Source organism: Sorex araneus, chromosome 1 (genome assembly GCF_027595985.1).
Source record: "Sorex araneus isolate mSorAra2 chromosome 1, mSorAra2.pri, whole genome shotgun sequence".
In the NCBI taxonomy this organism is placed as follows: Eukaryota; Metazoa; Chordata; class Mammalia; order Eulipotyphla; family Soricidae; genus Sorex; species Sorex araneus.
Window position 1 is genome coordinate 340,603,710 of NC_073302.1, and position 23,633 is coordinate 340,627,342.

At 36.6% G+C, this 23,633-nt stretch overlaps 1 pseudogene; it reads right to left on the minus strand.

The window, feature by feature from the left end:
- Positions 1-22,670: 22,670 nt before the first annotated feature.
- Positions 22,671-22,906, minus strand: LOC101547950 (COX assembly mitochondrial protein 2 homolog; annotated as a pseudogene).
- Between the last annotated feature and the right edge of the window lie 727 nt (positions 22,907-23,633).

A 23,633-nucleotide genomic window follows, 5' to 3' on the forward strand; every position in this document is an offset into this window, starting at 1 on the left:
TTGGGAAGGGTGATGCCTCCCATCATCGTTTTCCCCAGAATTATTTTAGCTATCCATGGGCATTTATTGTTCCATATAAATGTCAAGATTGCTTGATCCATTTATTTGAAGAATGTCATGGGTATCCTTATAGGGATCGCATTGAATCTGTATAATGCTTTGGGGAGTATTGCCATATTGACAATGTTTATTCTCCCTATCCATGAGCAGGGTATATGTTTCCATTTCTTCATGTCCTCTTTTATTTCATGGAGTAGAGTTTTATAGTTTTCTTTGTAGAGGTCCTTTACTTCCTTGGTTAAGCTGATTCTGAGGTATTTGATTTTCTGGGGCACGATTGTGGACGGGATTGCTTTTTTCATGTCTCTTTCCTCTGTCTCATTGTTTGCATATAGGAAGGCCATGGTTTTTTGGGTATTGATTTTGTAGCTTGCGACCTTACTGTACAGGTCAATTGCTTCTAAGAGTTTCTTAGTAGAGGATTTAGGCTTCTCTAGATCTTCTCTAGATATAGTATCATATCATCTGCAAATAGTGAGAGTTCGATTTCTTCCTTTCCTATCCGAATGCCCTTAATGACTTTTTCTTCCCTAATGTCTATTGCTAGTACTTTCAGTACTATATTGAAGAGAAGTGGTGAGAGTGGGAATCCTTTTCTAGTCTCCATTCTTAGAGGAAAGACCCTCAGTTTTTCCCCATTGATGATAATGCTTGCCGTAGGTTCGTGGTAGATGGCTTTGACTATCTTGAGGAAAGTCCCTTTTCTACCCATTTTGGCAAGAGTTTTCATCATAAAGGGGTGCTGGGTCTTGTCAAATGCTTTCTCTGCATCTATTGATATGATCATATGGTTTTTATCTTTACTTTTGTTGATATGATGGTTTATGTTGATTGATTTACGAATGTTAAACCATCCTTGCATCCCCGAGATGAATCCCACTTGGTCATGGTGTATGATCTTTTGGTGAGTTGTTGGATCCTATTTGCTAGTATTTTGTTGAGGATCTTTGCATTGGTGTTCTCAGAGATATTGGTCTATAGTTTTCTTTGATAGTGATGTCTTTGTTTGCTTTTGGCATTAGGGCGATATGTGCTCATAGAAACTGTTCGTGAGGGTTCCTGTCTTTTCAGTTTCCTAGAAAAGCTTGAAGAGAACTGGCAACAACTCTTCTTTAAATGTTTGGAAGAATTCTCCAGTGAATCCATCTGGAACTGGGCTTTTGTTTTTGGGGAGACTTTTGATTACAGTTCCGAGTTAATTGATATTTATGGGCCTATTCAGGTATTCCAAGTTTTCTTGGTTCAGTCTTGAGAGATTGTAGGAATCAAGGAATTTGTCTATTTCTTCTAGGTTCTCTTGGTTTGTGGCATACAGACTTTCAAAGCAGTGTCTGATGATCTCTTGAATCTCCTTAATTTCTGTTGTGATGTCCCTCTTTTCATTTCTGATTCAGTTTATTAGGGTTCTCTCTCTCTTTTTCTTTGTGAGTCTTGCTAGCGGTTTATCAATCTTATTTATTTTCTCAAAGAACCAGATCTTAGTTTCATTGATCTTTAGGATTGTTTTTCGGGTTTCCATATCATTAATTTCTGCTCTAAGTTTTATTATTTCTTTCCTTCGATCTGGTTTGGGTTCCTTTTGCTGGTCCTCTTCTAAGATCTTGAGCTGTGAAGTCAAGCTATCTACATAGGCCCTTTCTTCCTTCCTGAGGAATGCTTGCAGAGCTAAAAATTTCCCCCTTAACATGGCTTTAGCTGCATCCCATAGGTTCTGGTAGCTTGTGTCTTCATTCTCATTTGTTTCAATGTATTTTTTTATTACCTCCTTGATTTCCTTCGTGACCCACTCATTGTTCAACAGTGAGTTGTATAATTTCCAGGTGTTTGATTTGGTACTCCGAGTCTGTGTGTGATTAACTTCCATATTCAGTGCATCATGGTCTGAAAAGATAGTAGATACAATTTCTATCTTCCCAATTCTATTAAGGTATAGTTTGTGACCCAGAACGTGGTCTATTCTGGAAAATGTTCTGTGTGCGCTGGAAAAGAATGTGTATTCTTTCTTTTAGGGGTGTATATCCCTGTATAGGTCTATTAGCTCTGTCTCCTCCATTTCTTCCTACAGAGCCATTGTTTCCTTGCTGAGTGTTGTTATTGTGGATCTATCCAGAGATGATAGGGCAGTGTTGAAGTCTCCAACTACTATCTTGGTGCTAGTTATGTCCACCTTGAATTCTGTTAGGAGTTCTTTTAAGTATTTAGCTGGTCGTTCATTAGGTGCATATACGTTTAAGAGTGTGATTTCTTCCTGTTGTACATATCCCTTGGTGAGTAGAAAATGACCTTCCCTGTCCTTTCTGATCTTTTTCAGCCTGAAATCTATGTTGTCAAATACTAGTATGGCCATCCCAGCTTTTTTGAGGGAGTTGTTTGCTTGCGGGATTGTTTCTGTGTTTGCTCTGACTGTTCAGATGTGCTTCTTGTAGGCAGCAGCAAGTTGAGTTTAATTTCTGAATCCATTTTGCCACTCTGTGCCTCTTGATTGGTGCATTTAGACCGTTAACATTGAGAGAAATTATTGTCATGGGATTTTGTGCCATCTTTCTGTAGGGTTTGTTGTTCTTGTAGGGTTTTTCTTTGTCTTATAGTAGCCCTTTTAGTCCTTCTTTTAAGTTTGGTTTTGAGTCTATGAAGTTCCTGAGCTGTTGTTTCTCCGTGAAATAGTGTATGGTTCCTTCAAGTTTAACTGAGAATTTTGCCGGGTAAAGTATTCTTGGTGAGGCGTTCATTTCATTAAGTTTTTTCACTATATCCCACCATTGTCTTCGGGCTTGGAAGGTTTCTTCTGATAGGTCTGCTGTGAATCTAAGGGGTGCTCCTTTGTATATGATTTCTTTTTTTAATCTTGCTGCTTGCAGTATTGTGTCTCTATCCATGGCATCCATCATTCTGACTATTATATGCCTTGGGGATTTTTTATTTGGGTTCCTTTTAGCTGGAACCCTTGGGACTCCTTGGATCTGGACGCCTGAATTCTCTAGCTCTGGGAATCTCTTAGCAATGATGTCTTTGTGTTTTTTTTTTTCATTGGGATTGGTTCCCTGTGGTTCTGGCACTCCAATGTTTCTTATGTTGCTTCTCTTGTGGTCATTCCCTAGGACTCTAATTCGCTCTAGAGCCATTTTGAGATCTTTTGCCATTATTTGGTGTTGCCTATATGCTTTCTGCAAGTCATCTTTAAGCTCACTGATTCTGTCTTTGGCTGTAGCCATTCTATTATTGAGGGCTCCTACTGAGTTTTTAATTTCATCTACCGATTCTTTTAATTGTGTCACTTCTGTTCATAGCTTTGAGATTTCTGGTCTAATTTCTTCCTGTATTATCTTGGTGGATCGTTCCAACGCTGCATCTATATCCTCCCTTAATTTATTGGATGTTTGTTCCGTAGTTGCTTTGAGTTTGTGAACCATCTTCATGATTTCCTCTCTGAATTCTTTATCTGAGAAGAGATTGTATTTCTGGGAAGTCCCTGTTGGGGTTTCTGAGACGCTCTCTTCCATCTCTCCTGTCGGTGGGGATTTTCTGTTTCTTCATGTTGTTATGGGCTTTACTGTCAGGCGCACTACCTTAGCTTATGAGGGGCCTCAAATGAATACGTGGGGCTATAATCGCTTTAAAAAGGAGTTTTTGTTCCACTTGATGTGTTCACTGATAGTGTTTTTGAAATTAGGATGGGATAGGCTAATTAACTATTAGCATAAAATGACAAAGATGACCAGGGTATCTTAAGAGGAATAGGTTATACCGATTGTGACCAATGCAGCATGCATGGAATTCGAGAAATAACTTTGGCCACTCCAGAAAGAGGCCACGCCCCTTTGAGACCACGCCCCCTGATGAGAGGACACGCCCCTAACCTGGAGAAGAGGGAGGGGTCAGGGCCTGTGGGTGAGATGGCTCAGAGCTGCCAGGCGGGGCTGGGAGCTTCTGAGCGGGCCCCCAACCACGGGCAGGGGACGAGGGGAGGGCACTTTAAAATATTTCTAATGCTGTTTTCCTCTGTTCAGGTTATCTCCCCATTTTATTTTTTTGTGACACATGGAGAACAATAAATCATCACTCAACTTTACAGTAAGTAAAAAAATCAAACAAGCTACTAATTAATGGCTTTTTTTTCTTCTCTACCTATCAGACTTGAATTCAGAAAAAAAGGCTAATGCAAAATTTGAAGACATGGGTAAAAACAGAGTCATGATCAACTATCTTCTTGCCTGGAATAATTACTATTTGGGTAATTTAGTATTATTATATTAATGTGGTACTTTTGACAACTTGTTGGAAGCTGAGTTTGGAGTAGCATGACAGATAAACACTCTTGAAGACCACCAATTCAGGATCAACCACATTTCAGTAAGCTTTAACTTCATGAACTCCTCTACATTCATATAGAGAGAACAAAGAAAGATCCTCCTATGCCTCTGGGAGAGGGAGAAGGAAAGTAATAATTTTGATATATTCAAGTTATTTTACCAAATGCTTACTTTCCTGAATAAACTAAACTACTCTCTAACCCACCTTGGAAGATATCTATTCTACTGCAGTCCTTTCCAGGCACTGTCTCAGAGTTGGTATGACACAGAGAACAGAAAAGAATATTTGAGAAAGTCACAGCTTGTGTCTATCAAAAGATGCTTATTTAAACTTAGGTTATAGAAATTATTTTCTCACTCATATTTTCTCAACCCATTAAGAGGGCTCCAGTAAAATATTGGATTATAATTTAAAGAGCTAAAAGATTACGAATCTAAGATTTCTTAGATATTAAGGAGACAATAAAATGAAGTCACTTAAGAAAATGTTAAGCCTCTGGACACTACAACTAAGGAAATATTAAGCTCAGTTCAATTCTAAACACAAAGCATTGCATGAAAAGTCTATCCACATCAATTCCTATACCTGTCATGAAATGTCACTCTGCAAAATAACAACAAAAATTATATAGCATGCTTAAAGGAAGCCAAAACAAAATGTTGTGATGTAGTGCAAGTATCAATAAGACTCAGCTATGACATGCATATAGATATTATCAATGGGAATAATTTTAAATATCTAAAATGAACATGTTAAATATTAATGGAAAAACTAGGTAATGTGCAAGGATATATGAATTATACAAGTAGAGAAATGGAAACTCCAAGGATAATGAAGAAAATAAAATAGCTACTCTTACATAAAGAGTGATTGTACAAACTTATCAGTGGATTAGACACATACAAGAAAGCTATTACTGGATTTAATTATTTCAATTGAAAACAATGTAAAAATATAAAAAAGAGGAATCAAAAGAAGAAACAACATAAAAAAATAAACAAAAATGCAACAACCCCAAAATAAAGATGCAACCTATACATGGTTGGAATACAAGAATAAAAGGGAGAATGAAATAATAGATAAATATGTAGAACAGGTTGAGACTTTTCAGATTTATTACAAAAAGAAAATTAGATGTACAAAAAGCTCTGAAAATGGATCAATATTTTTAAAAAATTAAAAACTGTAGCTAGGCATATATATGACATTGATACTTTTAAAAGAATGAAAAATCACTACAAACGAAGGAAATATCTTAAGAATTAAAATAAGAATTTTAACAAATTTCTCAGAAACCATGAAAGTAGGAGTGGAGTGAAATATTTAGTGTACTGAGAGAAAAAACCTGCAAATTTACAATGGTATCTTTGAAAGAGAGTCTCTTGCCTGCACGCCTGGCTGTCTTCCCCAGAGCCCCTCGGAGGGGATGGCTCCAGCTTCCCTCCCCACCCTGAGCAGAGCTTCCAGCTGCCGAAAACCACTGGAACCTAGCTACAGCCATGCTTGAGGCCCCTCTCCACACGTTCGGACAGGCCTCATGCATGAAGGTAGTGGCAGAGGAACCCAGGTGTGTGTTATCCCATCAACAGCCAACATCCAGAGAGAGACTTAAAAGCTTTGCAGCCACGAGCTGTCCTGTATCCTACTTCTCCGTCTGGGAGAAACTGGCTATCTTCTGAGAGTTTCCTGCCCACATGGGACAGCCTTGCAAGCTTCCCATGGTGTATTCATATGCTAAATCCAGTAACAAGCTGGATCTCATTCCCCTGACCCTGAAAGAGCCCCCAGTGCGACATCCTTGGGAGTGCCAAGTCCAGATAGACTTCTAAGATCTCAGGGAAAGGACAAAATGATAGGTTACTTAGCCTGCTCAAGAAATCGAAGATTAATGGGATTTCATGATCTTGTGATCGTGATCTTTAAAAGATTTAATGGTATTTTTCAGTGAAGATACCCTTGAAGTAAGAGAGAAAATCAGACTCTTTAGACTAATATAAAATAAGGGAATTCATCACCAGAAGATTGACACTTGCAAGAAATGTTAAAATGGAGATTTTAGAAATAAGGAAAATATCATAGGTTAGAAACTTGTATGTATAGGGGAAAAAAGCAGCAGAGTAATATTGAATAAACTTAAAATAAATCTTATTGCTAGTATTAATATTTTTGATAAATTTAAAATAATAAAAAATAATAATGCATTGATTGACTCTAATTTAAATGTTAAGTAAAATAAATAAAAACAATGTAGTAAATTACAGGAAATGTGAAGAATACTTTGTCTTAGGGTACTTGTACCTGGTGACTCAGTGTAATGTTTCTGATGGTGAATCTAATTTAATTTTAAACATGTATTGTAGTACAAGGCCAATTACTAAAATTTAGAAAAGCTATAATTGATATGCTAAGAAAAACATAATTATGTAAAATAATAAATTAAACTCAAGGGAAAAGGGAGAATAGAACAAAGGACAAGTATAACAAATATTAAAAGTTCCTACTGTGATAGATACTATATCAGAAACTGTGAATAGTCTAATTACACCAATTGAAAGAGGTTTTCAGAATGGGGAAAGATTACCCAGCAAGATCCAATTACAAATTCACTTCAAGAAATTCACTTTCAATATAAAGATCCTGAACTGAATTTTAAATGGCAGGGGGTGAAGGAAACGGGAAAGCGGGTTTTAGGGGAGCACCCTCAGAAGTTGGTAGAGGGGAGTGTGGCTCTGGTGGAGGATATAGAGTTAGAAGATGGTATGCAGAGAACCCTATTGTTTACACTATTGTAAATCATTGTGACTAACATTTTAAAAAATTAAATAAAGTAAAATTAAATGAGGGGTCAGACAAGTATAGTAGGAAGGTACTTGCGTTTTGTGGAGCTGACTCACATTCAATTTCCAGCACTCTATATATTTTTAAAATTCATATGAAGAGAGAAAATCCAAAGTGAACAGAAGAGAAGAAATATGAATAAAAATAGGAATCAATGAAAATGAAAAGAAATCAATCAATATGGAAATAAACAAAACCAAAATTTAGACTTTGTTAAAATCAACAAAAATTTTAATGTATATTTGTAGTCAGACTGACAAGACAAAAATAAAAACACAAATGGCTAATATCAGAGATGAAAAAGTAGACACTCACAAAAAATAGAAAAAGAATGCTACAAGCTGTTCTGTTTTACATAAATTAAAAATCTTACATGAAATGGATGAATTTCTTGACAGATGCTACCTAATAATTTACTTATACAAAGAAATAGGCAATTTCAATAATGTGTATCTGAGAATCAGTTAAATTGTTAATACCTTACCCTAATAGAAGTAACTGGTTCAGATGAGCTCATAAATGAATTCTCCTGCATATTTAAGAAAGAAATTATATCAATTATGTATAACCTCTTTCAGAGAACACAAGTAATGAACACTTTCATACTCATTCTTTGGGATCTTCATTACCCTAATACCAAAACCAGATACAAGATCACTGTATCACTTTATCACTATCATCCCCTTGCTCATAGTTTTGCTCGAGCGGGCAACAGTAATGTCTCCATTATGAGTCTTATTGTTACTGTTTTTGGCATATCGAATACGCCATGGGAAGCTTGCCAGGCTCTGCCATGCGGGCAGGATACTCTCAGTAGCTTGCCGGGCTCTCCGAGAGAGAGATGGAGGAATCAAACCTGGGTCAGCCACATGCAAGGCAAACGCCCTACCCACTGTGCTGTTGCTCCAGCCCCAGATATAAGATATTTCTAGAAAATCTAACAGAATACATCACTGTCACTGTCATCCTATTGTTCATCGATTTGTTCAAGCGGGCACAGTAACATCTCTCAATGTGAGACTTATTGTTACCATTTTTTGGCATATCCAATACTCCACAGGTAGCTTGCCAGGCTCTGCCATGCGGGCAATATATTCTCAGTAGCTTGCCAGGCTCTCCAAGAGGGGCGAAGGAATCGAGCATGGGTCGGCTGCGTGAAAGGCAGACACCCTACCATTGTGCTATCGCTCCAGCCCAACAGAATACATAAAAAATCTAATAAATATAGGTGCAAAGTATTTATAAAATATTAGCAAGTTTAAGCTAACAATTTAAAAAAACTATAATGCCCTAACAAAATTAAAAACATAAAATTTTTAAAATGAAGCAAAAAAATCCTATTTTCTGTGATCTAATGGAAGTTAAGAATTCTTATGGTAAGGATACACTAAAGAATGAAACGTGACATTCATTCACCCTACTGAGCAATGAAACCTTGATGGCTGCATCAAGGATCAGAGAGATACTTTCCCGCAGAGCAGCACATCCAGGAATGCTTCTTGGAAGATGTGGAATGGATGGTGGGCTTGGAGACTGTTGTAGAAAGGAAAATGACAAATCTATGTATTCGTTTGGAAAAAATATGCATGTCAATTTGAAGTGAAAAAGGTGTTCTTGCCTATTCTGGGGTGTATTTGCCTTGAGGTGTATTACCACATATGTGAAGCTTCTTTCATTGGTGGCACTATAGTTCAAGAGAAATGAGAAATTCGAACTTTTCCCCAGGAATAGCTTGAGTGAATAAAAAGTTCTAGTATTTTTGATAAAGTATAATATAAAAGAAAAGAAGAACCTTCGGCTCCAGGCACATCTTTTCAACTCCACCATTCTTCCTTCACTAACATACGCCTCAGAGACCTGGGCCTATTAAAACAGGATAAGAAAGCTATTCGGGTCTCCCAAAGAGGAATCAAAAGAGCTACGCTTGGAATATCACGTTCCACTCAAGTGAGAGAAGGAATCCGGAGTTCTGACCTCTTTCCACCATCGAGAATCAGGGATGCTCTCTCGTTTGCCAAGGCGTCAAAAATCAGATGGGCCAGACACGTAATGTGATTCAGAGATGACAGCTGGACTAGAGCTGTTACTGACTGGATTCCAAGGAATGTCAAAAGACTGTGTGACCCCCCACCAACAAGATGGTCAGACTTCTTCGTCAAAACCCTGAACCAATGGTTTGAGGCTCTTTGTGTTCCTGGAGTGAGCAGATACTATTGGGCTACACTAGTACGCGACAGGGACAAATGGAGGCCTTACTGGTGCCCGCTCGAGCAAATGGAAGATCAATGAATGACAAATGATACAAGTGATAATATAAAATATTCTGATATAAGAAAGTTTGTATAAGTATCTGTACACTGTCAACTACCTCCTGAAACTTTGCTAAGTCTGAGATATAAAATAGAATATTAACCTTCTTTCGCTTTGTTGCAGAGGAGCTCAGAGTTTACTTCTACCTTTGCACTGCAGGATCACTTTTTATAGGGCTCCGGGTACCATACAGGGATCAAACCTGGTCAACCTGTATAATTACAGTACCTTACCTGCTCTCTGACTCCTAGATTGGGTTCTTTGGAAACAATCTTTGAGGTGGATAATACTGAAAGTTTGTTAGGAAATAACCACTATTGCCTTAAGTCAATGGAAAACATCAAGTCTTTATATCCCTCTATGGGTCATTCATGGCCTGAGGATCATCCCAGAAAAGGTCATTACCTGGGCAAATTGGTGGAGGGCCATTCCTAATAAGTGGTATAATAAACCTTTAGCATAGAACATAACCAATTTTGGGTAGTAGATTAGTTGGCTCAAAGGGTGATATAGGGAAATCATACACACTGACTCCTTGTATAGATTGAATTCATTTCTTTCATATAGTAATTCCTTATATAGAAAAATCCTGTTTTTAATTTTGTACTTTGTTTTGGGGCCACTCCCAACAATTCTCAGGGCTGACTCCTGGCACTGTACCCGGGGTTTACTACTGGTAGTGCTTTGGGAGCATATGTGGTGATGGGGATTGAATTCTGGCCAGCCATGTGCAAAGCAAGTGCCCTAACTGCTATACTATCTCCTGAGCACTCGGAAACACCTTTTTTTAGAGTTCATATTGGTCTTGTCCCTGGAAAATCTTTACAGGACACGCTCACAGGTATACACAATAGTCTCAACTGCTACAGCAGATTTCAAGGTTATTCATAACTGATTTTCTACCTTCTTTCTCCTCAACATACTTTAATTTCATGCTCGCCTGGCACCTCTGCTTGGTGGAATGACACAAATACTTATCCTTGAGAAACATAAATCCAGGGTCACTGAAAATGATAATGGTTTAGTCCAGATTACCTGGTGAGGACTGAAAGATTTGTACCCCCAACTATCAGAATTTCTCCTTTTTTTCTGAGAATTTCTTTTTCAAACAGTTTGCCTTATAGAAAGGATGGGTTTTCTCAAGTTGTAGCCTTTAATCAGGTGCCTCTGAGTTTTAGATCCCAGAAAGATTTGATGTTCCAGCCCTGATAAATTTGATACCAAACTTCCCTGACTTGGAATAAGACCCTGATACTTGAGATGGCATATCTGACTTTGTGCAGTTCATAATCTTGAATCCTCAGATTTAGAAATATTCTGAGTGTGGTCAGAGGCACATAACAGGGGAAACTTTTATTCAGTAAAACATAATCAAAATGATGATCTTAAATTTCAAAATGTTCAAAAATACCTGAGAATAAAAATATTGTGATCATCAAAATTTTGATCCCTGGGGATTGTGAGATTTCAGCATTTTGTTCTTCAAGATTCTGGAATTTCCAATTGTGATTCTGAATTCGTAATGCAAACCTATATCTATATAATCCATAAGTGTATACACACAAACCACACTATGTTAAACTTGCAATTCAAGTAACAATGGATCACATACTAGATTCATGTGAAATTTATCATACCTGTGCTTTTCTCTGTCTCTATCTCTGTCTCTTTCTGTCTCTCTGTCTCTGTTTCTATCTCTCTCTGTCTCTCTCTGTCTCTCTCTCTATCTCTGTCTCTGTCTCTCTCTCTCTCTCTCTCTCTCTCTCTCTCTCTCTCTCTCTCTCTCTCTCTCCCCCATGCACACACACACTTTTGGGCATTATGCTTTGTAATACAGATAGTGAGAGTTATTCTGTTTGCAGTTCTTATCTAGACTGGTATTTTCCAGCTCTCTGTCATAGTGTTCCCTTCTCTATCTCAACTTCCCTCTCCCCTCTAGCTTGAGGCAGGCTTCCAACTGTGAACTAATCCTCCTGGCCCTTGTTTCTACTGTTCTTGGGTATCAGTCTCACATCATGCTCTAACATTTTGCATCTGGTCTGAGAAATTTGACCACTTTTTGAATGTAAACCTTGTTAAAATACATGGTTTACAAGAAATGTATTTTAGATTTTGTCCTTTTTATTATAGCTTTAAGGTAAATATTGGTGTCTTTAGAAGTTGTAACTGAGGCGCATATAGGCCCTTTCTGCTTTCCTTGCTCACCTGTCTGTCTGCTCCCTCCCCGCGCCCTCCCTTTCCTCAACAGTCTACAGCCCTGTGTCCCCAGCAATGCCATACCAAATTTTGTATTCATTTTGTTACTTTATAGTATTTTCTCACATCCTTATACTTTTGTATAAGGTCCTTTTCAGGACCAATTTTTAAACTTAATAAATGAGATATTCACTCTATCACTCTCACTGTCATCCTATTGCTCGTCGATTTGATTGAGCAGGCACCAGTAGCGTCTCCATTGTAAGACTTGCTGTTAATGTTTTCGGTATATCAAATATGCCATTGGTAGCTTGCCAGGCTCTGCCGTGCGGGCTTGATACTCTTGGTAGCTTGCCGGGCTCTCCTAGAGGTATAGAGAAATCGAACCCGGGTTGGCCACGTGCAAGGCAAACGCCCTACCCACTGTGCTATCGCTCCAGCAATATGAGATATTATTTTTAAAAATGACTTCTGTTGATCACGTGATAATAAATATGCTACATTTTTTTCCTCACCAATGTTCAATATCCTTAATGCAGTTTTTTTAGGACATATTCATTCTGCTAGCTTCTTAGATGTCACATTAAAACTATCCCTATCCTGGGGCTGGAGAGCTACTACTACAGTAGACATGTCTGTTAGACTTTGTATACTACTAACTTGGGTCAGTCCCTGACACTTCATATGGTCCCTGAGCCTCACCAGTAGTAATCTTTGAGCAAGGAAAAATCCTTGAGCACAACTGGTTGTGTCCCCAACTACAAAAGAAACAAATAAGTTTTTTTTTAATAAATAAAAAGAAATAAAGAAAAAGGAAAAAAATAATGTGCATTGTCTCAAAAGCAAACATGGGAAAACATCAATAAAGTGGTGAAAACAAACAAAAAAAAGAAACTTTAGTTAAGCTAGAACTCTATATCTAGTGAAAGTATCCTTAAAAATAATACAAGTACCAGCAGCTGGAAAGATAGAACAATGGTAAGGATTTTGCTTTGTGCGTGCAGATTGATCTGCAGCCTCATAGACGGCCCCTCGTCACTGCAGCACTCATTCCTGAGAGCAGAGCCAGGAGGAAGCCCAAGCAGAGCCAGGTGTGGGCCCCAAACAAACAAACAAACAAACAAACAAAAAAGATACAAAAATCAAAGTACTGTTTGTTTTTCATTGATGAGTGCTGTGCAAATTTGTTGTGAATAGATTTGTACCTCAGGGAATTCTAGTGGATCCCAGAAATGGCATGTATGCAGAGTAAACGCTAATGAAATTACTCCTGGTCTCTCTTCCAGTAAGCTTACATAAATTTATATATGTAAAAGGTTACTGTTACATATATAAATTTTTCCTTTTCAAGTAAGGTTTTATAATGTCTAATCTGATTGTAAATAAATATGTATTTCTTAAAAGCTGTTAGCCTTTGGCCAAAGAAAAGCATTTACTTTGATAGAACATACACCTAAGAAAACCGTGAATATGACAAATAATAAATAAAACCTATTTCACTTCCAGTTCTGTTATCATCCCTTAAGTCTTTAAATTTCTCAGTTGATTGTGTCAAGAAACAACTTTAAACTCACCTAAAGTTGTTTGCTGTACTAAGTTTCGAAGAAATACGATTCCTGTCTCTGAGCAACCTAATATAAGGGATAAATCTGGAGTAGATTTATCTAGAATTTCACTTGTATGTTTACTCTTAGGAAAAAAAGCATGAGATAGTTTTTATGAGACTTGTGGCCAAAATTTCATTTTATGTTTCATCCAAAAGGGATGATAAACAATCTTGTCAACAAGTTAGTACAGACCATTTCAGGAACTTTATGTGATCTTCGATTATATAATGTTGTTAGTGCTGAGAAAAATTACTCTTTCCATGAAGCATTTTGGCCTATTATTAATAAACAGATTGGTTTTCCAATGCAAGATATAAATACTAGAGCTGCCTAACTACCGCTACTTTTGTTTATTCTTAAACTTTGTCCCACTATAGTCAGATTATCATGAAAGTTGTAATAAAATTTGTATTTGGTGCTTCATTCACATTTCAACATTATTTTGTTGCTTTTCAAGCCAGTGAATAGAAAACAAATTTACATCATGATAAGAGCCAGGCAGATGCTATCCATAATATTAACTACTTGTCATATGTGAGGATGTATTTGCTCACCCTCGGGAATAGGATTTCTCATTTCTCTATACTGTAGAGCAGTAACATTTATTGTCTCTCAGCAAAAGCTACACAGCATTCATTGGATGATGTGTTTTCCTCAGAATAGAGTTTTACACTTTATGCCTTATCTCACTAGCTTTGCCTCTGCCTTTAGCCAGAGTGACAGAGATTCTCTCTGGCAAGGAGTATGGGTAGTGAAGAGAGCTTAAGTAATGCAGTCATACTCACCTGGCTTTCCTATCACAGCCCTCCAAGACCCCATATCATAGCATCTGGTATCACTATTGGAATTCCCCAGAAAACAGGTGAGAATGTTAGCAAATAAGTGGCTAAATATGTTAGAAGCAAAGAGATGGGGAGAGGGGGAGATGGCACACAGATTTTATCAGTCAACCCTATTATAATGCACATTAATGAGTTCTGGAACCCTCTGTAAGTTTTAATGCTTGGTGACAGATTTTGGCACTGCCTGGGTACTGTCACTTATTCCATCACATATAGTCCTTTAAGTGAAAATGAATGAGAGACAGAAAGTTTTTGAAGAAATTATTCAAATATTGTTAAGGAGCTAATGAATGGGACTAATGTTACTGTCCTGCACTCCTTTTTTGTTATAGTAACCCTAACCAATTTGCTGCTTATGGTTTGCAAACAGGTGAAATGATTGGTCATGTGAGCATTGCTGATGCTGTTGCATTTCTAACTGTTCCTGTAAAGTAATTAAGAAGGAAGAAAGACCGTTCTCCTAGAAATAAGGATAGCTTTAATTTGGTTCCGTCCCCACTGCTCATTAGAAAAATGGCTGTAGATGAGCTGCACAACATTTTGGGAATGGAATTTCCTTAAAAGCAAAGTACTGAGTCAAAAATATTCTTTCTCATTCTAGTTGTGGGATTCACATATTCTATGACCTTCTTGTGCTATATATGTACAGAAGTAGCTTAGAGTAGGATCCTGGTTTCACTAAATTAGGTTGAATGGTTACTATCTCCTAAGTTTTTGCAAATTTCTTCATTTGTAAAGGATTGATGAAAACATCCCCAGGTACAATTTGTTGTTAATATCAGAAAATTATAAATAGGAAAATGTAAATAAGAAAAAGAAAGCTTGAAACATGTATGACTCAGAATAGATTAACTAAAAATATCAATTTTATTTCCTTAATGTCTAAATATTTTAACATAAATATTTAAAAAGTGATAACATGAATTCTAGAGTAATAAAAGTAGAATACTTTCAGAAAATTCTACATTAGAATTCTGGATTGAAATTCTACTCTGTGAATAATTAGAAATTTAATATAAGTAGAATAATGGGAAAATAATACCTAATTGTTCATAATGATTTATTTTTTAAATTTCAACATCATGATTTGCAAAGTTGTCTGTCATACAGTTATTTCAGCCACTCAATGTTCCGACACTTGTGCCACTATTGGTGTGACCTTCTCTCCATCAGTGCCTCCATTCCACACCTAACACTCCAGTCTGTCCATTTAGCAGGCACAAACTTGTTTACTTCCTATTGCTAGTGACGGCATACTAGCAAATGGAATTATCAGGAAATAGATCACGAAAAGTCAATTGTCTGGGGATTGAATGAACTGGTGAGTGCCAGTTGAGTGTTCTGTGTTTGCTTTAGATCACTGAGCGTGGTGGACTCCTATGCTACTTTCCCACCAAATTTGCTATGTTCCTACTGGGTTTTCAGTACTGTGAAATTTGGAGGAAGTGTTGCATGTTTGCATATGTGACTATGTGCTCCAGAAGCTGTGAATCTGGACCGTTAATATGTAAAATGAGGTCAGCTGTGGCAGCTACCTGGCCCATTTAGAGGGAAGGGGAATCTGCCCACCCCATTCTGAGAGGGCCACGGAGGTCTCAGCACAGAGTTTGATTTACCTGGGGAGATTTTGCAGCGTGGCTAATTGTTCTCTGAAGATTCTATACAATAGAAACAAATATTATAACCCAACTTTTCTGTAATTAGTGATCTAAGCAAGCATTTCTAATCTAAAAGTAAAAACAAATAAAAAAATGCATAACAGTGCTTAGCAACAGTTGAGAGTGGGAATGAGATAAGGGCTTATGCTGTTTTTAATTTGTACTTAATATAAAGCAAAAATTCTAGACACTGTTCAAAATTAAGTAAGAAATAAAAATTATAAATATTGAAAATTTTGTTAAATTATCATTATTTTTATAATATCTAATGTATGGCTAAGGAACCCAAATAAATTTACAGAAAAAAAACCCAAAAGTAATTATTAAGTTTTGGACACTTAATTAAAAGTCAAAATATTTTAATTAAGTATAATTAAATAAATTATACTTAATATATTTAATAAAACCCAGTATATTTCTACATATCATCTAAAGAAAATTTATTTAAAATATACAAAACAAAAGCTATACTAAAATATAGTCATTTTTTAAAAGGATAAATCTTCTGATGTGTGTACATAATTTCTCTTCTTAAACCCATTTGTTCATATAAATTATAATAGACCCAAATAAATAAAATTACTGTACCCATGAATTTAAAAATTCAATATTTCAGGATGTCAATTCTCCACAGTTAAGTACTTTAAATTTATCGCTGTCTCAGAAAAAAGTTAAAAGAATTTTTTTTTTCAGTTTTTGTAAATTATTTTTTAAATTTTATTTGAGACTTTGGATAACATTGTTAATGATAGAGTTTCATGCACAAAATACTCTAACATTACACCTTCCACCAGAGTATCCTCTTTTGAAAACTGGTAATCTAGTGATAAAACCTGTATGAACAGTCTACTGCTTCAGAATAAAAGACCAAAAAGTTTAAGAAAGTATAGTAGAGGACTTTCTCTAGAGTTATTGATTAATCACAAGCTACAATAATTATATATGTAAAAGTAGAAAAGGGAAATTATTTATTTAACAATAAGCATGTTGATAAATAAACTAAAAATTCTTGCAATAGAATCATACTTTACTTATGAAATAATTACTGTGGCAAATAAATGGAAGAAAAATCGAATTTTTTAAAATAAATTATGTAAGTTAATATAGATAAAAATGTATTTTAACCACTACTGCATACTTTATCTCCAAAATATATTTGATGGATTTAGATAGATTTGAATACAAAAGGTCAAATGATTACCCTTTTTGTTTGTGTTTTGGGCCACACTCAGCTGTGTTGAGAGCTGATCACCATCTCTGTGCTCAGGAATACCTCCGACCGTGCTTTCAGCTATATGTGTTGTTGGAGATTGAACGTGGGTTGGCAGTATACAAGGCAAAAACAGTACCCACCATGCTCTTTCTGGGAAAATGAATAAACATTTTATAGAAATAGAGGAATATTTTAAAGAGGTAATGTAGACAAGTTTTATAATTTGTATGGAAAACTTTCAATCCTAAAGGAATTCTTTTATTAAAGAAAATCTATTAAAATTAAAAATATCTTTGTTACATATCACTTGTTTCACTTGTCGTCCCGTTGCTCATCGATTTGCTCAAGTGGGTGCCAGTAACATCTCCATTCACCCCTGTTGCGTGCTAGTAATGTAGCCCAGTGGCATCTGCCAGCTCCAGAAACACGAAAAGCCTCATACCATTTGTTCAGGGTCTTGATGAAGAAGCCTGACCATCTCGTAGGTGGATGTTCTTTTGATGTCTCGTGGATTCCAGTCGTAACAGCTCTAGTCCAGCAGTCGTCTCCAAATCGCATTTTGTGTCCGTTACATATATATTAGAAAATAAAAGACAATGCACAGGAGGCAGAGAAATATTGACAGTGCATAATTTCTTCAAGCAGTTAATTGCCATATAAAGATTCTAATAAGTCAACAGGTAAAATGTTAATAAAAATAATAGAAAATAGTCTTGAGAAAATATTCACAAAAGGATAAAGCTGTCATAACTGATCAAATGAAAATTTTAGTTGTCAGGAATGTGAATGTCTGGACTTTTCACACTTCTCATCTGAGTCTAAACTGGAACAATAATTGTAATTACCTACTTGGCAATATCTGAAAAATCTAAATTAAGTATACTCAGGCAACCAGCATCACCATGTGTATGTGCCAGTACTACACATATTCATATTTGTAATAGAACTACTTGTAATATCCTCAAATTGAAAAGTATCTAACTGCTTCCCGGTAGTAAAACATACATTGATGTATTTATGCATACTTATGTAGTGATAGAATCTATATCATCATAAAAAGTGAAAAGAACTATTGCACATGAAACATGTTTGACTCACAAATACACTATTGCATACAAAAAACAGTCACAAACATAGTATGTATGTCATTCTGCTTACATTAAATTAAAAGCAAGTAGCACTAATATTAGTTCTAAGCACAGATGCTAATTTGTGATAAAATATTCTCTGAGGTTCAACAAGAAAAAGAATTCTAGGATTAGAAAATTTTCTGTTCTTTTAAAGAAATCTGGATTTCAAATAGATGTGTTCAGTTGTGAAAATTCATCTGTTAAATACTTATAAGTAAGCTTTTTGTTTCTTTCTATATTTTAATAAAAGACAAAATATTGGCCTGTGACTTCAACCTTTTTGGTTCTCTACAGAGAGTTCCCATCCTTTAAACAGAGATGAATGAACAAATGGTTTACAGTGTGTAGCAAAAAGAAAAAAAGTTCTTTTTTTCTGTACATTTTTTTCTTTTATAATGCAATGTGCCAAGAACTTTAGGTATCGGGATTGTAATTATTAACTGTTTATTCTGCCTTCAGTGAATTCATTTATGTTTTGGTATGAATGAAGACAAGGGCCACTTTTATCCAACCTAAGTTTAACATCACTTTCAATCTTTTATATATAGTATGGGCTGGAGCGATAGCACAGCGGGTAGGGCATTTGTCTTGCATGCCGCCAACCCGGGTTTGATTCCGCCATCCCTCTCAGAGAGCCCGGCAAACTACTGAGAGTATCCCGCCCTCATGGAAGAGCTTAGCAAGCTCTCCTGGTGTATTTGATATGCCAAAAACAGTAACAAGTCTCACAATGGAGACGTTACTGGTGTCCGCTCAAGCAAATCGATGAACAAAGGGACAACAGTGCTACAGTGCATATATAGTATCTCTAAGGAAGTGGTAAAGATTGGTGCAATTTTTTCTTAATGTATAATATAATGACACAAATGTCACCCCTCTACTTGTGTCCCCAACTAGGTATCATTAAGATGGAGATTATGTGTAATTTAGCCAGAACTAAGTTCAGAGTAAAAGATGTTAGGTAATAATGATTACCAGGCCAGTATACTTGAATATAAAACTTAAAAATGTTTGAGTTATTTAAACAATTCTGATTAAGCCTAAAACCTTTGTAGAGTTTAGTTTCCACCTTGTTTTTCTGATCACTATTTATTCTGGACCTACATTTTGCATACCAGTAAGTACCAGTAATTACAACAGAGCACAGGGACCTTTTGCAGAGGACTATCATGGCCAGTGCCCAGTATCCTTAGTACTTGTTCTTTCTTGCCCTTGACTCTAAAGAGAAACTCCAATTGTTACACTTCCTTTCTTTTAAATTTTTATTAGTGAATCACCTGGAAATATATTCCAAAGAAGCAAAAAGGTATAGTAGAAATGACATCTGCACTTGTATGTTCATTGCAGGGCTGTTTACAATAGCCAGAATCTGGATAAAACCCGAGTGCCCCAAAACAGATGACTGGTTAAAGAACTTTGGTACATCTACACAATAGAATACTATGCAGCTGTTAGAAAAGATGAAGTCAGGAAATTTGCATATAGGTGGATCAGTATGGAAAGTATCATGTTGAGTGAGATGAGTCAGAAAGAAAGATACAGACATAGAAATATTGCACTTATATGTGGAATATAAAGTAGCAGAATGGGACAGTAACACCCAAGAGTAGTAGAGATATGAACCAGGAGGTCTGCCCCACAGCTTGGAAACTGGCCTCACATGCTAGGGGAAAAGGCAGCAGAGATAGAGAAGGGAACACAAAGTAGAGAATTTGGGGAGGACCCACATGGGTCCAACTGTTACACTTTCAAGGCAACTTTTTACAGGTCTTTGGTTCTCTGCAGAAATCTATGAAGGCGAAACACCTAGCAATGTCATTAGGGCACTATGGTATATGAATAAAGGAGTGAATGGAACATATATTTTCTTTAACATCTGGATCACTGGCACACCTGTCAAAGCATGTGGAGCATGATTAACCTTAGAATTCAGCAAGCTTCACTTTTGATTACCTAAGAAACAGTTAAACATGCAGAAATTTTTTAATGCCTTTCACCATTCAGGTTAAGTGAAAAGAGAAGATGGGGGGGTTGCAGTTTAAACTTGAGCTCAGTAAAGCTAAATTGTCATTGCTCATTAAGAATGTTCATATGTATTCCTTAGTAGAAATAATTTGATTTTATATAGAGCAGGTTGTGTTTGCCTAATATATCTCTCACATTGTAAAATGTAAATCTGAGAAGATGTATATTGGTTAGAGTTAATTTTAAGTCTTTGCCCTAGACCTTGCAACTCTGTCATGGTTGAGCAGTGTTTTAGAAAGGCTATTGCTGCAGAAAATAGAAAATAGATCTTTTCCTATTGTACTTAATGCAGCAATGACTCTGAACATCTCTTCTTGGTATCACTGTATCACTGTCATCTTGTTGTTCATGGATTTACTTGAGCGGGCATCAGTAATGTCTCCATTCATCCCAGCCCTGAGATTCTAGCAGCCTCTCCTTACTTGTTTTCCACAATGATTGGAGGATCTTTTCAGGGTCTGGGGAATGAGACCTGTTATTGTTACTGTATTTGGCACGTCAAATACACCACGGGGAGCTTTCCAGGCTTTTCTGTGATTTTCCCTAGTTCTACCAGGAGTATTCCCTGAGCACCACCCAAAATCCAAAACACAGCTGGAACGATTATTAGATCTGGTAGGGCATCTGCCTTGCACATAGCTGACTGAGGTTCAATTCCTGGCATCCCGTGATTCCTGTGGTCTGCCTGGCACATGTTAAGGCTTTTCATTGCCTATACTGTGTGACCTGCAAATGTTATAAATATCCAAATGAGGGAGCTTGTGAGATAGCACAGCAGGCTACGCCCTTGCTTTGTATGCAGTCCATGCAAATTAAACCTCAGCACCCCATAGGGTCCTGTAAGTCCCCAGGAGTGATCCCTAAGCACAAAGTCAAGAAAAAGCCCCAAGTACAGACAGGTGTGACCCAAAATCAAAACAGGAAAGCAGAGAAAACACACACATTCTTGAGTCTTTAAACTTCTTGTTTTGGGGTTACTCCTATTAAGAGTGGGTGTCCATGTGGTGCCAGGGGTTGAACAGAAGACTCCCCATGCAAAGTACAGGCTCCAGCCCTTAAAGTCACCTCCCAGGTAAAAACCTCTTTGTTTTTTATTGAGAAACCACAATTGACAAAGTTATTTATAGTAAAAATAAGAATAATCGTTAGAGGATGCTTACATATAGTGAGTGTTTATAATGTATCAATACTTCAAAGTCTTCATTTCTGAAATAATTTATTTTTTAATATGCCAATGTGATAGATTTATGAAAATTAGTTTTATTTTGTTATAATTGATGACATGTGTGCCAGGGGATTATACTTGAATGTTTTATACTGTCATTCCTTATATTTGCATGTCTAGCTTGAGAATTTTGGCTTGGAAAAATATAAATAGAGAGAAAAGTTTTTATTGTATAGGACTACGTTTTGCTTTGTTTTGAGAACAAACTCATTTGGATCTACATAACATAGATATGTTAGCTTATGTCACTATGGACAAAGATTTACATTATTGAACCACTTCACTTTTCTCATCTGCATAACTGGGAAGTCATGCTATCACCTTGTAGCGCTATTGTAATGATCAAAGGAACTAAGGAAAGAGGAGAACCTATGACTATGCTTCATTTATTTATGTCATCTTCCATTTCTTTGTCTTTTCTTATTCTGTAACTTAAGTGGGAAACAAATCAGAGATATGAGAAGAACTTGAGAAAACAAATATATAGTCCTATTTGGGGAACACTTAAGGTTCTTGAAATGTACACTTTATAATTATATACAAAAGGGTAAAAAGTCTGCTACCTACAATTATAGATTATTCAGAGAAAAAAGTACCTGGCACAAGGTGGCAGATTTTATATTAATCAGCACAGAGAATATACTTCACTTTAATAAAGTATTTTACTTTAAGCATGTAGAGCTCAGGTAGGGAACAAGAAAATTTTCTCATAATTCTTCTCTTTTATTAAGTTGCATGAGATGTCTGTTAGAAAAATGGATAACCTCTTCTGAGTAACACAGATGATTTTAACTTTTTTAAAAAATAAATGCATGTGATATTTTTGTTATAGTTGTTGGGTGAGTAGCCTGAGATATTGGGGTTTGAGAACTCTGAATATATTTGAGTATTTGTGCTGATTATCAATCTTTTCTAAAGTACCCTGCAGACTCTTATTTGGGCATGCTATTCCATTCATTCTTTTTTGTGATTAAAATCAGTCATTTTACAGAAGAAGAGAAGTTACACAAATGTTCACTGATGGAGGTGAAGGGAGAAAATGAGAAGCCAAGTACTCTGGTAGTGGAGAGAATTAAAGGCTCTGCCAACATTTTCAGAATCCAGACTTTTCCAGATATTTTCATGAATCACTTTCCATTCAAAGGATTCTAGAGACCAAATGAGATAGGGTTCCTTCAGCTGAGAACCAAGAGGCTTTAACTAACCAAGAGACTTTAGGTTTTCTGTCAGCCAAGGTTTGCCATGAAAATACAATTTATTTTTCAGGTTCCTCTGAAGGATTAAATAATCTCTTTTTTGTTGCATTACCATGTTCCTTGCTCTTGATTCTCTTTTCCATGGATTCCTTCTTCAAACATTTCCTCATTGCTCCATCAAGATCATTGCAATGACCTAAATAATTCAGAAAAAAAATGTGTGACGTTTCTTAAGCAACTTTATCAAGATATTGCACTCTTGAGTGTGCAAGTGTGGAGATCAGTCTGGATGCATCTCTAGTAGTTGACCGAGCACAGCAGAACATGCGAAAGGACCTGAGGAGGCCTGCAGAGGGCTCCACCGGCCAGGCGTGTCCTCTCAAAGTGGAGTCTGAGGGCAGCACGGGCGTCCAAAGCCCAGTACCCCCAGTGCTGACTGCACTAGCTTAATTAATTCTTTAGTCTTGGCTTCTCTGTAATCAGAAAACCTTTTGCTGTTCCCCGTCACCAAATTCGTAATTTTAAGTCTCCATTTCTTCAACACAGCCTGGGAGTCCATTTATTCAATCAGTTGTGGACACAGTCTACCCACAGTTATCACAGTTATCACAGACCCTAGCGATTAAAACCCAGTTTCAGAACACATCCCCCACTTCAGATTGAGTACAAGTGAGGTTTGCAGAAACTCTTCTATCTACTAACTTCCAAATTCAGGTTTCCCACAACCTCCTTATCTGTTGAGCATTTGCTAGAATAATTTGCAAAACATGAAAAACAAGTCATTTATAATACTGCTTTACTATGAAAGCTACCAATTGGGAGGAACCAAATAAAAATGCACAATCAATTATAAGTCATGGTTTAAATCTCAATTTCTATTTCTATTGTCTCTTGAGTGTGCCAACTCTTGAGCGTGGCACACTTCTGGCACATAAATATACTCACAAGTCAGAAGCTTCCTGAATCTAACAATAGGAGCTTCATTACACAGCCATGATAGTTAAATCATCAAGTATTGGTGA